Consider the following 15344-nt stretch of genomic DNA (forward strand, 5'->3'; position numbering starts at 1 on the left):
AAATAAGGAGTTCCATGGAGAGAGTAGGTTACCAGATTCCTCACCTGAAAGAAACATTAGTTGTTTTTATTTCTGTGTGGTAACTAGCCAGCTGCCTTGTAATGCCTCCTTTCAGGTATGGCTGCCCCAGTGCAGCCCACCTGGCCAGCTGGGCTAAACCAGCCCTGGATGGAGCACTACCCAGACCGCACTCCCTCTGGGAATGTCTAAAGCAGATCTGCAGTTTGGAGGAATTTATCCTCTAAAGGAGACCTGCAGCACTCAAAGGAGGAAACCCATCCAGGGAACATACTAGAGCAACTTGTTTAGAAAACCCTTCCTGAATGATGTGCAAAATACCGAACAAATGCCTCATGCACTTAGCCTTTTTGCAAGGCCTATTATTACCTGTTATTGTAGAACAAAACCGGGGAAGAACCATCCTCTGGAGGGCAGCCACACAAGGTCAGCTTTTTCTTGAAGGTCTGATAGTATTTTGGCTCCTCTTTGTTTTTTATAAAGCCTGGAAGAGTGAAGTGTGCAGAATTATTCATTACATACAGGAGTTGTAGGCTTTATAAAGAATGCTACAAATTCTTGATTTTGGAAAGAGGTCTTTGGTCTCAGTTTCTCTGACTTCTTAAAATCAGCTCATTTGTGCATTTTGTTCTGTTTTGGCCTTCTTGCCTGTCTCACATGCAGCCAGTGTGTTATAAATGCTGACTGATCCCACAGTGGACAAACTGGAGACACAGTTGCATGTATCTCCTGTAGATTCTTAACGTCCCTCAATTCACTTCATGTACCTCTGATAATTTCTTTTTCTCAGTTAGAGTTACTTGGAAACCTGTTTAATAGAAAATATAAATTATATAAGTCCTAACAGCTTTTGAAATTATACTGGCCACCAGGTATCTTTTTGTAATATGTTTCAGGAACAGTTTTAACTTACACTAATTTTGTGTTTCTCATATTAGTACATACCAGTGGTAGTAGAGTCTGGAATTTTTGAAGCTAGCTTTCCAGCAGAAGAGAAATCAGGGACACAACTGAAGAAAGGGAAAGTTTAATGCTCAGAACCCATGGTGTACACTTCTGATTAGGACAACAGAGTAAAGAGATTTTCCACATTACAAATTGTCTTTGATGCTAGGCAAATGTACATAGATGTAAATGCATTTATCTTAAAGGCATTGAAGAAGATTATGACATTAACATGATTAAGGAAAAGGAAAGATGGCAAGAAGGCTTCTAGTTGCTGTTCCAGGTAGTGTTCAGCATCAAGAAATACAGATGAGTCAACTAGCTTTAAAGAAAACAGATGACCAAATAGATGTCACAAACACTAAGAACATAAGCAAATCCTTTGCCTAAAATGATGAGTTTTCCAGTCCCCATAGGCCTCATTATCACAACTTTATCCACTTCAGAGGTCAAACTGCCTCTGTTACTTGGTACTCAAGCACACAGTGGCCTATCCCACAGCTCTGCAAAGACAAGCAGCTAGAAAAAGGACTTCAGAAACAAAGAACTTGGAAAAACAGCTTCAATTTAGAGAGCTGATTTTGCTAAAAGCATAAGTAAACACAATTCTCCATCTTCATATCTAATATATGCAATACAATTTGTATGATAGCAACAGCAATTGAAAACCAGCTACAAAAAGAAGATGTTCTATGAAATCTATTACAGAAATAATTGACTCTTAATCACGATTCTCTAAATGTCACATAATTAGCATCTTGTGCACTCTATGTTCTACTAAAGAATATAGAAAATTGCGTGGTGCATCATCACTGGTATGACTCCATATAATTGCATAGGCAGTGATCTGTCTTTGTAACACTTTGTGGGATACACAAATAATGATGTCACCCAACTGACAACTTTTTATGGTGCTTTACAACATGAAGCAAACATTGTTTTAAGACCACAGTGAGGTATCATGCTTGCAGTTTGATTTCCAGCAGGGAACATTCCACCTTGAGGAAGTTTTCAACCACTTGCCAAAAAAAGAATAATAAGCTGCTGCATTTGGATATGGAGTGTGAAATCACCCGGATGGGAGTAATGTGAGTGCACATAATTGTACACCTGTTAGTTATTTCTGAGAAACAAACCTGTTCATGCTACAATTAGGTACAGTGTAAATCACAAAGACAGAAAACACATTCAATCAGTTGGACATGGTGACGGGAAAAAAATCAGATTTCATGGCTTGATAGAAAAATCACATTAAGGTCCCAATGAATTATTTCTGTGACTCAAATAAATTATCATCCAGACTTACATTGATATTAACAAGATGAACATTTTGGAGAGAGAGAGTTATATACTCTAGGGGAAGGTGTGTGTAAATCACTGCAGTGAAAGATACAAAGGTTTAGCTAGGGTATGCGCTGAGAGCGCTTCTAGTGGGGAGTTCAACGAGAAATTTCCTTGATGTGAATGGTACCAGATCTAGTAGATTTTCCAGACATAAGCCCACAAAACTTCTATTTGCAGTGTCAGAAGATGATTTGCTGGCATCACATCAGCAATCTTGTGCTTTGAAGATAAATGTAAACCAAGGCTGTAGCAGCAGGCTTCAGCACCGTGTCAGCCACACAGAAGGAGTCTCAACTGCACTGTTTTGGTGGGACAGAGAAATGTGCAAACTTTAAATACTGCCAAGGAATTTAAAACTTGACCATTCAATACTGCTAACCTTAACACCAGTGGTCTGGTACTGTTCGGATGCTGGCAACTTGACGTGGTGCCATTTCCTTTTTAAGTAGTTGCTGTCTCACAGAATTCACTGGTATGACATTGTTTGACAGGTCATGCATCAGGGCATGGCATCTGCACATACCTGCTTCCAAAAAATACAGTATTTCTACAAGAAGTTGTCTAACCTGGCATTTTTTCTCAAATGAGAATACAAATAGGATGGAATTGCATAAAACAAAACTAAGTGGTTTTGCATGTTTCTGCAGCACTGAAAAAAAATTAATTATCACATTTTGCCCATGTATTTTTAAAACTCTAACAGAGATTTCCTAGGGAGCCATGAAAAGTCTATATGTGTGAATACATAGACAGTATGTGAAATGCTCCTTTGGTATTACTATGTGTCCTGAAGTAACTGCCTGCATCAACACGGTTTCTGAGGAAGCCATATATATGGTCTGTATGTATATTGTCCTCTACTGCGTCTTCAAACTTAGAACATTTGGCTTCTGTGAAAACAGGTCTTTATTTGATGTGATATGTGTGTGTTTATGTATCAGAAACAGTCAGCTTCAGCACTTTTAAATCTTGCATAATCACTTCTTGACCTGGGCAGTACTGGGTGGTGTCTTCTGTCATGATTAGTGAGAACAAACAGGTGAATGAAAAAGAGATTATCACAACAGATCTGGTGTCTGTGACTTTGGATCTTTATTGTGTCATGCTTACTGGGCAGATTTAAATATCCAAGGTATACAGCAACTCAGATGTAATGATGCTTTTCCAGGACTTTAAAAATTATTAAATGAATGCTTTGAAAATGAAATCTTAATGTCTGTAAATAAGAGAGAGGATGGTCAGTAGTCATTCTACCACAGCTAAAAAGAAAAGGTAAGGGAAAGTCAGATCAGAGCATGAGTTGATAGCCCTCCATCTAAAGGAATTACCTCTCTTCAAAGGGAAAATAAGTGGAATGTGTTGTTAGTTCAGCTAAGCTGTGGCTTAAAATTTATCATGTATAAAAGCTAACAGTGAGAAGTGAGTTTGCCAGTGAAGTCAACATGTATGCCCTGTATTCACTGGGGCTAGGTTTGTGATGCCAAACTCTATCACTGAACTATGTCCCAGAGCTGGCCATCCTTCATCTGAGGGCAGCAGGACACTGGCCATCTCAGCACAGCAGGGGCTGTGTCTTTGAGCAGCCTGCTGCAACAATAAACACTGAGGAGAGTGGTGGGAGTGGGGAAGCAATCATCTGCACTTTCTGCTAAGTACATTTTGAGATGCACTGCAGACGGAGTATTTTAGATTTTGTCTTAATGCTGAAACCAGAACTCCGACAAGGTCAACCTGAACTGTTAACCAGATGAAATAAGTGTTAATTTGGTAAATTCTTGTACAAGATCCTCTTTCATGATTAGTAACTGAAGTGTGGACACTAGGCCTGCTTGAAAGGGTCCGTCTGTCATCATTAACAAGATGAGAGTACACAAGGCTTTGAAACAGAGGAAAGCTGATCTCCTAGTGTAGCTTGATGCCTTCAACACAATTTCCAGGGAATCAGCACATCTGTAAGCAAAACAAAGCAAGGACGTGACAGCTAGCACAGGGTGCAGAAGAGCAGAACAGGAAAGGCTGAAATTGTCTTTCCACCCTGCAGCAATTGTCCCTTGGCTAACAGAATCCACTGGGAGGAACAGAGCAGAGGGGGGAATAGGCACATGAGGGTTTCCCTGAGGAAAAATAATCTTTATGCCCTCCTGGAATGCAAGCACCCCAGAGCTTGAAAAAGAGAAGAAGGAGTGTGTTATATTTTTTTCTTCAGTAAACGGCCATTGAACAATCTGTTGGACAAAACTACACAGCTCAGTGTAAAGTGCAGTACTCAATGTTTGCAGGGAAGGGATAGAAAAGGAAATTGCAAGATGCAAGGAAAAAAAATAAAATTAAAAAATCACTCCTCCTTGTAACAGAAACTAGCAAAAAATTCAGCTCCAAAATAAAAGAAAGGAAGTTATTTCCCAGAAAAACTGAAGGAAATATCTTTGCATATCTATTTCAGTTTCTATGGGAGACACTGCTATTCAGCTTGTCAAACTCAGAGGCAGCAGCAGAGACAACAAAGGAGATGTCCTGGTACTGAGGACCTGAGGAGACCTCTTTGGCTATACCTGATTTGCATCTGGGCAGACACTTCTACCTGAATTCAGAGTCTGTAAGTTGTTTTTATACTGCCAATGTTTTGTTAAAAATAAGAATTCAAAGCCAAAAAATTCATCCCAGAGACTCTTTTAAAACTGTAAATTAAAAAATGTATTTTAATGTGAATTAAACTGTAAATGATGAAGGCAGAAAAAGTGAATGTAATAGAATGAAAGACAGACACCTATGAGTTATCCTGAACAACTGATACTTGAGAAAGCAAAGTGATTTATAATGCCTGGTCTTTTTTTTTTAAATGTTTTTCTCCCTAAACCTATTTATTGTCCAAGTCCAGGAGGTTCTCAGCGTCAGAGTGACACAATGATAGCTTTTCTCTGTCAAGAGAGAGAAAACAATTTGTTACATGCTTTCCTGACACTCCTCATTATCATCTGTGCAAAACAGGCACTGAAAGAGAAGTAGAAATCAGAAAAACTAACGCCTCTTCCTGGAGTCATTCATCAAGAGCTTTAGTAGCAAATGTTCCCAAACTTGCAACACAACCTCTTGAAACAAGAGCTGACTTCTTGCTAAATTCCAATATTAGTCACAGTTCTGCGGTCACAGCTCTTTGTTTTTAAATAGAAACCTTTCTCACGGCTGTGACAAGTTACTTTGTGGAGGCAAGAAAGGAAGGTAGGAGAGCTTAGGCTGCTGTTTGCTGTCCTCTGTTGCAGGTGACCACAGAGGGCAGGATGGATGGAGGAGGAACAAAACAAGTTCTCCAGAGGCTGACAGACATAGGGCTTTCTGGAGGGTGAACAATGCAGGCAGTGTTACCCACAAATGGGACCTTTCAACACCCTTGGAAAGAAGAAAACTTAAAAAATTAAACATTCTACAGTGGGTTCCTAGTGGCTTACACTCAGCGCTAGCTACAGCCAAAGAAGCCTGCTTGCATAAGCTTGTTAATGGGGAGAAATACATCTGATCTGTATGGCATTTGAAGATGATTAATGAGAGGGCTTCTGACAGGATAAACTTTCTTTCCTTTTATGTGTCCTTGGCTTCAGGCAGCACCTGCTCACTTGCAGCAACGCGCTATCTGGAGATCTGTCACTGGAGCTGGCCATCTGCGTCAGCAGGGCTTAAAGGGCTCCTGCATCAGGCACAAGGCTGCATTACAGTCTGCAATGCCAGCAGAAAAAATTGGGGGTGCCAGGGCTTACAGCAAAAGTCGCATCAGACATGCACCCTGGCCCCTGTGGCCACATGGAGTATCATAAGAAAGCTCATGTGAAATGTCCAACCTCAGCCCTGCTCCCAGTTGTTTGCACTCACACCTACTCACCTCTCCTGACCACAGCAGCAAGACTGCCGACTCCTTGGGGCTGGAGATCAAACTGACCCATCAGTCCATCCCTACCTCCAGGGAGGGTGACTCAACCACTTCACTGGAAAGGCTTTTCCAAAAAATGAATTAAGTAATGGATAAGGCTTAACACACAGCCATTGATGACAATGGAAAGTTAGAAAGAATAATCTCCAGACACAGAATGAGTTCATTAATCCTGGTGTCCCAATTTGAGTACCGCAACATTCATTTTAATCATGTGTAGTAATGCAAACACATGATTAAAACTCTGGGCAAAAAAGGTCTCCCTTCTCTCCTAACTTCTAAAGGTTCTTTAGAAGTTAAGCAGATTAACTTTACCCCAATTATTGTTGAAATTTACTTATGATATAAAGTTCTGCAAGCTGTCAACATCTGAAAACAGTCATTTCTCCTAGATGAGAGTGAGGTTTGCACATTATGCTTCGTATGTTGTTAATGCATAACCTGTGGCATGGTTTCAATGATAAAGTGCAAAGATCAGGGAAAGAGCAGAGCAAACAGCTGTTCGAAAGAGAAACTAAATAATTGTTGCATGTGATGTTTTTACAATTTTTCTGGCATAAAATTGAGGTAAAACAGCCCTATGAGTCCTCTGTGCCTCCTCATGTTAATTTATGCCACCTACCAAGACAGCCTGCAGGGCGAAGACATTCATAAAATGCAATACCTTATCCTTACCACTCTCTAACTTCTGGTTCTAGACAATTTATAGCTTCCAAAGCCAATCCAGGCAAGAAAAAAGACACTTTCTTCCCAAATAAACAATACACATAATAAAACGCCCTACAATATTTCCTTTGTATACAAAGTAACGTATACAAAACACTTGAATGCCAATACAAATAAAAGCTATAGCAAGATAGTAAAATATTCAGGTTAAAAAAAGAGTCTAATAAACCCCTTTCTAACAAACACTAGGACCCTAACTTAGAACAAAATGACTTGAAGAAAGCACATTCCTATGCTCATTCAAAACCATTTGTCAACAGAGAAGTGCTAACTACATTAATGTAGAGTCTGTGATTCCTCATGTTCTTGTGCCTAGCATGTAATATTAGGATTCTATTAATGAAAGTAATTTTTCATTTTAGACCTCTGTGATGAAATGTTAACATGTTTCTAAATCCATTTCATTGTAAGGGCTGCATATCATAAAGCAGTAGTTCTCTTGAAAAGCGCGAATGCTGCAGGCAAAAGGTCTTTTCTGCAAAGGCAATTGTGAGCTTAAAAACCATGCACCTGCATTCAAGACATGGAAGAGTAAAGCAGAAAAATGAAACCAGCCAAGCAGACAATTTTAGAGTCAGCCATGCAGGAGCCCCATCCTAAATGCTGAGAAGCCCTGGGTGCACAAGGATGTAGGGTTCTGACCCCACCTCTGCTGCGTGGGCTCTCTCTGACTCAGCCCATGGCAGGGACTGCTTAGCTGGGTGTGGGTCACCTGGGAAGAATATTAGAGGCAGGCTGATTGATGTCGGTGGATTTCTTACCTGGGTTACACTCAGTGCTTTAATTGCTCATAAGGGGCATGCCAGCATCGGCTTTAGCAGAGTACACCAGCAAGAGCAAAAGAACAAGCCATGCTTTTAACTTGATCATCCTCATGTTCTCTGACCCCATCCTCAGTGTCTGTGAAGGAGACCCCAACACAGTTTTCCTTAGCACAGCACTCTCTGGTGTACTGATAAACATCAAAAAAATTGAGAGGATTACAAAGAGATCAGAACAGTGTCAAAGGTCTCTTTTGCTAAGACTGCAAAGACTTTCTGCATTCTCAGACTACAGGAAACATTTTGGTTTCTTCTATATATTTTCTTTTAATAAAGGTACCTACTGTACTTTAGATGTCTGAGTAAAAAAAATCAAAGCCACACAGTTAGTGTAGGAGTTATGATCTTTCATATTCAAAGAATAAACTGAAACACAATTCTTGTCAAATCTGGCAAGAACTTTGTAATTCTTCTGCAGCAGCAATGATGTTCTGCTCTGAAAGACAGATTTCTGTCAGACTAACAGTGAAAATGAAACATAGGATCTGATTTCTGTATCTATGCCCTTTCTCTTGCAACTGAAGCTGGGATGTTGCTGTGTGGCTTCCTGGAAATGACTGAAATTTTGTGAAAGGGAAGTAGACCAGCCTGGTTCCCATTAGTGGTCAGAAATGTCCACCCAAGTCAGCTGCACTCAGACTTGGAATTGCTAATGACCATAGAGCAGTGGCTCTATAGTGACAGCCTCATTTTAGAGGGGAAAGGTTATCATCCTATGGATTATCAGGCAGGACTGCAGCAGTTCTTTTGGGGGAGAAAGCTTGAAATTTGGTGATGTACAGACTTACAACATCAGTTCATCAGGAGACACTTTACAGAGATCTTCAAGTCCACAAAGATGAAATATATTTGATTCTTACCTTAGAAGCACACTGCTGGCTATCAAAAGCATTCTGTTGATACTGAAGACCTGAAGACAGATACTCATGTACTAATGAAGACTGATACTGTTGAGACTCATGAAGACTCACAGCTGTCCCAACTCCTGTGCATTTGCAGCTGAACAGGCACATGGGAGCAGCAATCTTGGATCAAATAAAAATATTCACCTATCATAACATCTGATAATGGCCAAAAACAGATTCTGGGAAAGGAATGAATTATAAGAACAAACATATTGTGATACATCCCATACATCCCCTAAAAATGATTCAATCTCCCATGAATTGTTAGGGTAATTTCTGAGTCAAAGGTAATACCTTTGCATTTTACATACTTTGGTGGATTTCTCATGCCCATTTGTCCACCTGTTTCTCAAATGTGTTTAAATTTTTAGTAGCCATATTGTGCTGTAGCAACCTCTTTCACAGAATATTCCATTCCCAGTCTGCACTGAAATAAACTTTTCCTTTTTTTTGGTATGAAATGTCCCATGTTAGTTTAATCTGTTACCAAATCTCTTATATGCAGACAATATTATTTCATAAGTTAGGAAGTTTCAAATTAAAAGTGCTTTACACTTAAGAACCATCATCTCTAACTATGTGAAGCTGACTTTAGGATATGTTTATATTTTTTAAAGGTATCAAATTAATAGTTTTCTGAGCTGTTATAACTGAATAACAGTCCACATAACAGCAACAAAGAAGAAAGGGTAACAAAAGGAGCATGTGCCATGTCTCAAATACTGAAGCTGAAGGAGGCCAAGCCTTGAAAAATAATGCATCATCTGAACCTCAGTTCTGCAGAAACAATGCTATTACTTTCCTTTTCCCCTATGCCAGAGGGTGGTATCCTGTGAAATTAATGGAGAGCAAGATAAAGACACACAGAAGATAGTAACATTACTGTATGTAACAGACCACCACTCTGTGAAGTCCACCATTCCATTAAAATAAGAAGGTATCTTGGTTTTATGGGGAGGGTAACTTTATGAACAAAATAACACCTAGTGCACTAGTAACCATGAGAGGAAAAGATGAGACTGCTCACAAGGAATAGAAGGGAAATCTCTCTGGGACATCACAGTTACCATTATCTCATTCTCCTTTTCCCTGTATGTCTATCATCATCAGAAAATAGCTACTTCTGCGAAGTTGTTTTGCAGGTCAGAACATCTGTGATGAAATCATGAAAACACATGCAGCTCAGGAAAGCAAGATTCTTGTAGAAACCACTGGAAATATGCCAGAGGGAGAAGAAGAAGGTGCTAGTTAAAGAAGAACACAAATTATTCTTTAACACTTAGATATTCCCCATACTTTGTAAGCATCAGTGAGGCAAAAGGATTCCCCCAGTGTGACAGCTACTAGAAGAAGACCCTTTGGAAGATAGTGCTAATTAGCAAGTACATACGTGTTACACTGATCAGCCAGGACAGACTGCAGCATTAAATTAAATTAAATTAAATTAAATTAAATTAAATTAAATTAAATTAAATTTCATTAAATTTCATTAAATTTCAGCATTTCTGTCACAGAATGAATACCAAGATTATGATTTTAAAAGTGCTGAAACTTGAAAAGCAAGCTCATGGACCAAAAATTTTCTTCCTTTCTTGTTGCCTGCGATTCACTGGCAAACATACTCTCCAGACTTCCTAAACTCATGTTTTGCCTAAGACTCCCTACAGCAGAAATCTCTCTTCCACAGCCTCAACATGCAGTGAAGCTCTGAAACAGTTAAATAGGCCAAGCGACACATGGGTATTTGCCTCTGTTTTGAAGTTTGAAGGAAGAAAAAAAGCTCCATCACTTGCAAATCCCATGCAAGTTTCTGCAGGCAGAGCATAGGAGGGAAAAAGCCCTGCCATGTCTGTGTTTATTATGACAAATGCTTTTTAAGCTCCCAGTCTGCATTGCAAATGTTGGTTATTTTTAACAATACACAACAAAGAGGGAAAAATGAAGGGTGTGTCCTAGCCTCTACCCTTCTGCTGTTATCTGAAGATCTGCTTTGAGAGAATTACAGTTCTGTTAGCTCCCCACTGTCAACGTCAAACTAGAAAACTAAAAAGAAAGACAGGGCAAGAGACTAACCCTGTGCTCTTTGCATCTGTAAATGCATTCCCAGCAATGTCAGGACATGGATGAGAGAAGTCCACTCTCAATAGACCAATCCATTCATAGAGAAGAATAACCAGCAGGTTTACCTAAGCCTTAATTAGGTGATCCTATCTGTTGAATTTCCTTGCCTCAAAAGTATGGAACAGGAGAGGAAACTCAAGACTTTCAAGGAAGACTCAAAAATTCTCCACTTCTCTCTTTGTCAACTCAGAGTCACCTTGCATCAGCCTTGGGTACAACAAGCCATAGTTGAAAGAATCAGGAGGCCTAAATGGGCACTCTGTAAATCTTTGCATAGCAGAAAAGGTTATATGCTGGGATGGTGTAGGTGGAAATGGCCCAAAATAATTACTATGTAACGTTATTTGCTTTACATTGTATGTTGTGCTATATTATTCCTATAGAATATGTGTGCATGGATCAGGTACTTTTCCCCATCCCACTGTAAAATACCAGAATAACTGGTGCTTGAATATCACTACAGGTCTGCAGTGATGCTAAACCATTGATTGCTCTAGTTAACTTCAAAAGGTTCACTTTAAGACAACTCATAAGACAAGGAGACCAACAGGACACACCTGCACTTCCTGATACTTGTACTGGAGATGATTATACTGGTCACTGTTTGCCACAGAAGACTTGCAAAACTGTTGGTTTTAACTAAGGTGTCTGTATTTAGTGAAACTATTCAAGGAATTAAGAAATTTTTCTTTCTACTTAGCTAAAGACAGCATCAGGGTGTGCTTTAGAAATTGAACAGCTGCCTTATTTTACTGCTAAGGATTGGCATCAGTGCTTTGGAAGCAGGTATGGTTTGGAGCTAGTTTATTTGCTGCATTAGGCCAAAAGAAAAGGCTGTTATAAGATGACCCACAGGAGATACTTCATCAAACCTTTAAATGTGAAGTAAGCTGAATTTCTAAATGCTCAGACAGACATAGGCATAGAGCAAGGCACAACCAGCAAGTACAGTGTAGCAGTAAGACGTCACAATTCTTGAAGGAAGCTGAGTTTTTGCCTTTTTTTTAACACCTTCACAAAAGCATTTTCTGAAGGTGGAGTGTCTTTAAATGGTATGAGTTCTTGTACTAATGTAGTTTACAAAGGTAAAACTATTTGATCCATAAAATTATTAATATGGACTAGCACATATGAGCCTGAGAGTGGCTGCCTAGACCAGTAAATCAAGTGTTTGACTATAATGAAATTACTATGTAAAGTCTCATTGACTTCATAGAAGCTCACACTTTATCAGCAGATTTTTGGGTTTAAGATTTTGCCGGATCACAAGGGAAGAAGTGACAAAAACTTTTGGGAAACCATGAAGAACAGCCCATGCCTTCTAGTCATGTATGAGTGCCCCCAACAGGCAAACCTTTGTGATAAAAATCTAGGTTATTTTTTTTACTGGACATGCTTATGTGTCTCAACCTTAAAAATTTACAAGAATATTATTGAACAAAAATACTTGAAAACTATTGCAGGAATTTATGGCAGAGTGGAACATTGAAAAACTGCTTTTTCAGTCAGTAAATGGGAGGACACCAGGACAATCCTCTCACTGGTGGAGTTCCTTCTAAATATACCTACTTACACACAGAAGTAAGCTACTGAATAAAAGTATTGCTGACTAGTCACTTTTACTCTTGCATTTTTTCTATTGTCATATTTTCACTCTTAAAATGCAGTTAAAGGAATTTGTAGACATTGTAAGCGGGTGGAACTCTCTAAATGCACAGTTAAGAACTCTCTAATGCAGTTAAGAAATAAGGGATTTTGGCCAGAGTTTTTATTTTATTAAAGAAACACTGTTTTATTAATGTTAGCTGTTGGTACGAAAGTAATTAATTTTTTTGCTGTGACAAGAGTTTCAAGTAATGCAGTGGATTACCAGTCTTCAGGAATGTAGAAAGCTACTTCTGTATGTAATAACACTGCAGTAGGGGCTCTTGGGCAAGAGACTGGTATAAATCCTTGATGCCATTTGGGAGAATACTTCAACTTTTCTCTAACACATCTCCCTGACTTTATAATCTGCAACACTACTAAACCCTCCAGAACAAGACAAAAATGAGGTTTATTGTAAGCCATGTGGACTCTTGGGAAAGAAGGACTGTGCATGTTGACTGTTTTTGCTAAGCCCCTGAGAGAAGAACAATGAAACAGAAATCTTGTAAAGGATTTATGATGCCTGGGATTAAGGAAATGTGTGAATGCTCTTGCTTAACTAGTCTGAGATAAGAGAAACATGTGGAACACTTCAGTGCAACGTAACTAATGTTTCAGTGCAGGTGCTAAATAAAACAAATACTTGTATCAAAGCCCTTGTCCAGACATCAAATAAACAAACAGATTGAAGTATAGTTCAGAAGTGAATTTAGGAAACCATTCCAGTGACTATAAACATAATGGAATTTCCGACACTGTTATGAGAGTATGAGCTGCATTCCCGTGCACAACTGTACCTGAATTAACTTGCTTCACAGGAGCCTTTGGGATGTAGTTTTCACAAAAGTAAATGACTAGAGTTACCCATCACAGCTATTAAGAAGGTGGTTAACCTGTTAATCTCTTAGCTCTGAACCTGTTATGTTTAGATGCTTACTACATTTTAGTCTGTCTGGGAGAACTTGCGAAGGTTGTTTTGGGTTTGTGTCCTCTCTTCTTGTTCTTTATCATAGCAAAACTCCATGGAGGAGTATTTTTTGACTAGGAAGGCACCAACAGACCATTTAGCTTGATATCAGGAATATAAAGAGCCACAGAACATTTTCCTGTGCCACTTGCATAATCTCAATTTAGAAGTAATATTTTTGGACTGTGTGCCCTTTTAATCACAGAAATCTAGAGATCTGACAGTATGATGTAAACATGGATATACCTGTGGCACTTGTAAATCTATTAACCAGAGATAAAAGCAGCAGCTTCTTTCTCACCCTCAGCTCTGCAAACAGATAGAATATGCAGATTATCAGATTACAATTTTTTTTTCTTCTGCTGGTGCTGAACTATAATAAATTTTGCCACTGCTGTATCAATCAATCTCTGTTTATTCTAAAAATTATTTATTTCTGGTTTTGTATCCTTGCTTTTGAGCCAAAAGATACATCTCTTTGCTGAAGGTAAAAAGAGGTATAAGTCTACAGGTGAGTCCTCTGAGGAATGACTGAGGGAGCAAGCAGTTTGACCTGGAGAAAAAGAGGCTCAAGGGTGACTTTATGACTCTCTACGACTGCCTGAAAGAGTTTGTAGCCAGGTGGGGATCAAGCTCTTCTCCCAGCAGCAAGATACAGGATGAGAGGATACAGTCTCAACCTGTGCCAGGGGGGTTCAGGCTGAATGTAGGGAGGAATTTCTTCACAGAAGGGTTGATTAAACATTGGAAGGGCTGCCCAAAGTGGTGGTGGAGTCGCTGTCCCTGAGGTGTTTTACAAAAGACAGGATATAGCACTCAGTGGCTTGGTCTAATTGACATGGCAGTGCTCAAAGACTGGGCTGGATGATCTCAGAGGTCTCCTCCAAGCTGATTGATTCTGAGACTGTGGAACTCCGTATGACACAGATAAATCAGCGGCTGCAGTTAGGTCATGGGTGCTGGATATGTCACTGTTCCTGAGTGTGATTAAATGTAAAAGACAGCTGACTCATCTGTCACAGTAACTCACAAGTGTAAACTTGCTAACAAAAGCAAAGGACTTCCAACAGCCTGAGGTGATGCAGGTTCCTGCACCTCCACATTAGGTCCCTCCTAGGTACCAATTCACTCTAAGCCTTCTTTCCTATACACAAAAGCTGTACTGCATCACTGCTAAATGATGGAGATTTGGACTTTCACAAGTCTGAAATAAGCGATGTGGTGGAGCTGATAAAAAGTTTTCCTGATGTATTTTTATTAGGCAACAGAATCTGTGCTAGTTTTAGAAGTTGTTTTTAAGTACTGCAGAAAATGTTGCTTTTTATAGGATCCTTGCCACGGTTGGTGTCTACTAACATGCCATTATGTAATATATATATACATGCCTTTTCAGAGTACATAAATTTACACACAGTTAATTATGAAATTTTACTTCTAAGCAATGTTGAAAAATACCTTTTTGAAAGAGGAGATATATGAAACAATGTAAGAGGTACCGTCTGTTAAGGTTCTGTCCTGAAGAACAGCCATGTCACTCCTGACCACCTTTTCACTGTCTGACTGCAGTAGCTGTTGTTCAAAACAAGTCAACAGAACCATGAACATCCTGGCTGGTAAAAGCAACAAGACAGCACAGGAGCACTAAAACTGATATTCTACAAAAGCACCTGTAGTGAGTGTACATCTGAGAAAGAAACAGCTGAAGTTCCTGCACATTCCTTGAAGTAAGAAACCATATTATTATCTTGTGACAGAAAGAAGTTACAGCAGACTCCTCTTTTCAGTCTGTAGAGTGATTTTACAGCATTGAAAGAACTAGATAGTATTCAATTTTTTAATACCGTAGGAGCCCATCCCTTTGAAAGCTAATCACCCAGTTTTATTTAGTGGGCAAAGAAGAATGGCTTTCTGGGCAAAACTGACAAGTT

General features: G+C 39.3%; 1 long non-coding RNA gene across 1 annotated transcript in view; it reads right to left on the minus strand.

Moving 5' to 3' along the window:
• Window positions 1-417: 417 nt before the first annotated feature.
• LOC134431890 (uncharacterized) overlaps window positions 418-15344 on the minus strand; it is a 136086-nt gene continuing 121159 nt past the window's right edge. The window contains exon 7 of the long non-coding RNA XR_010031135.1: window positions 418-502. This is a non-coding gene — a long non-coding RNA (uncharacterized LOC134431890). The remainder of the gene's footprint in view (window positions 503-15344) is intronic.

The sequence above is a fragment of the Melospiza melodia genome, chromosome Z (assembly GCF_035770615.1).
Source record: "Melospiza melodia melodia isolate bMelMel2 chromosome Z, bMelMel2.pri, whole genome shotgun sequence".
Classification (NCBI taxonomy): domain Eukaryota; kingdom Metazoa; phylum Chordata; class Aves; order Passeriformes; family Passerellidae; genus Melospiza; species Melospiza melodia.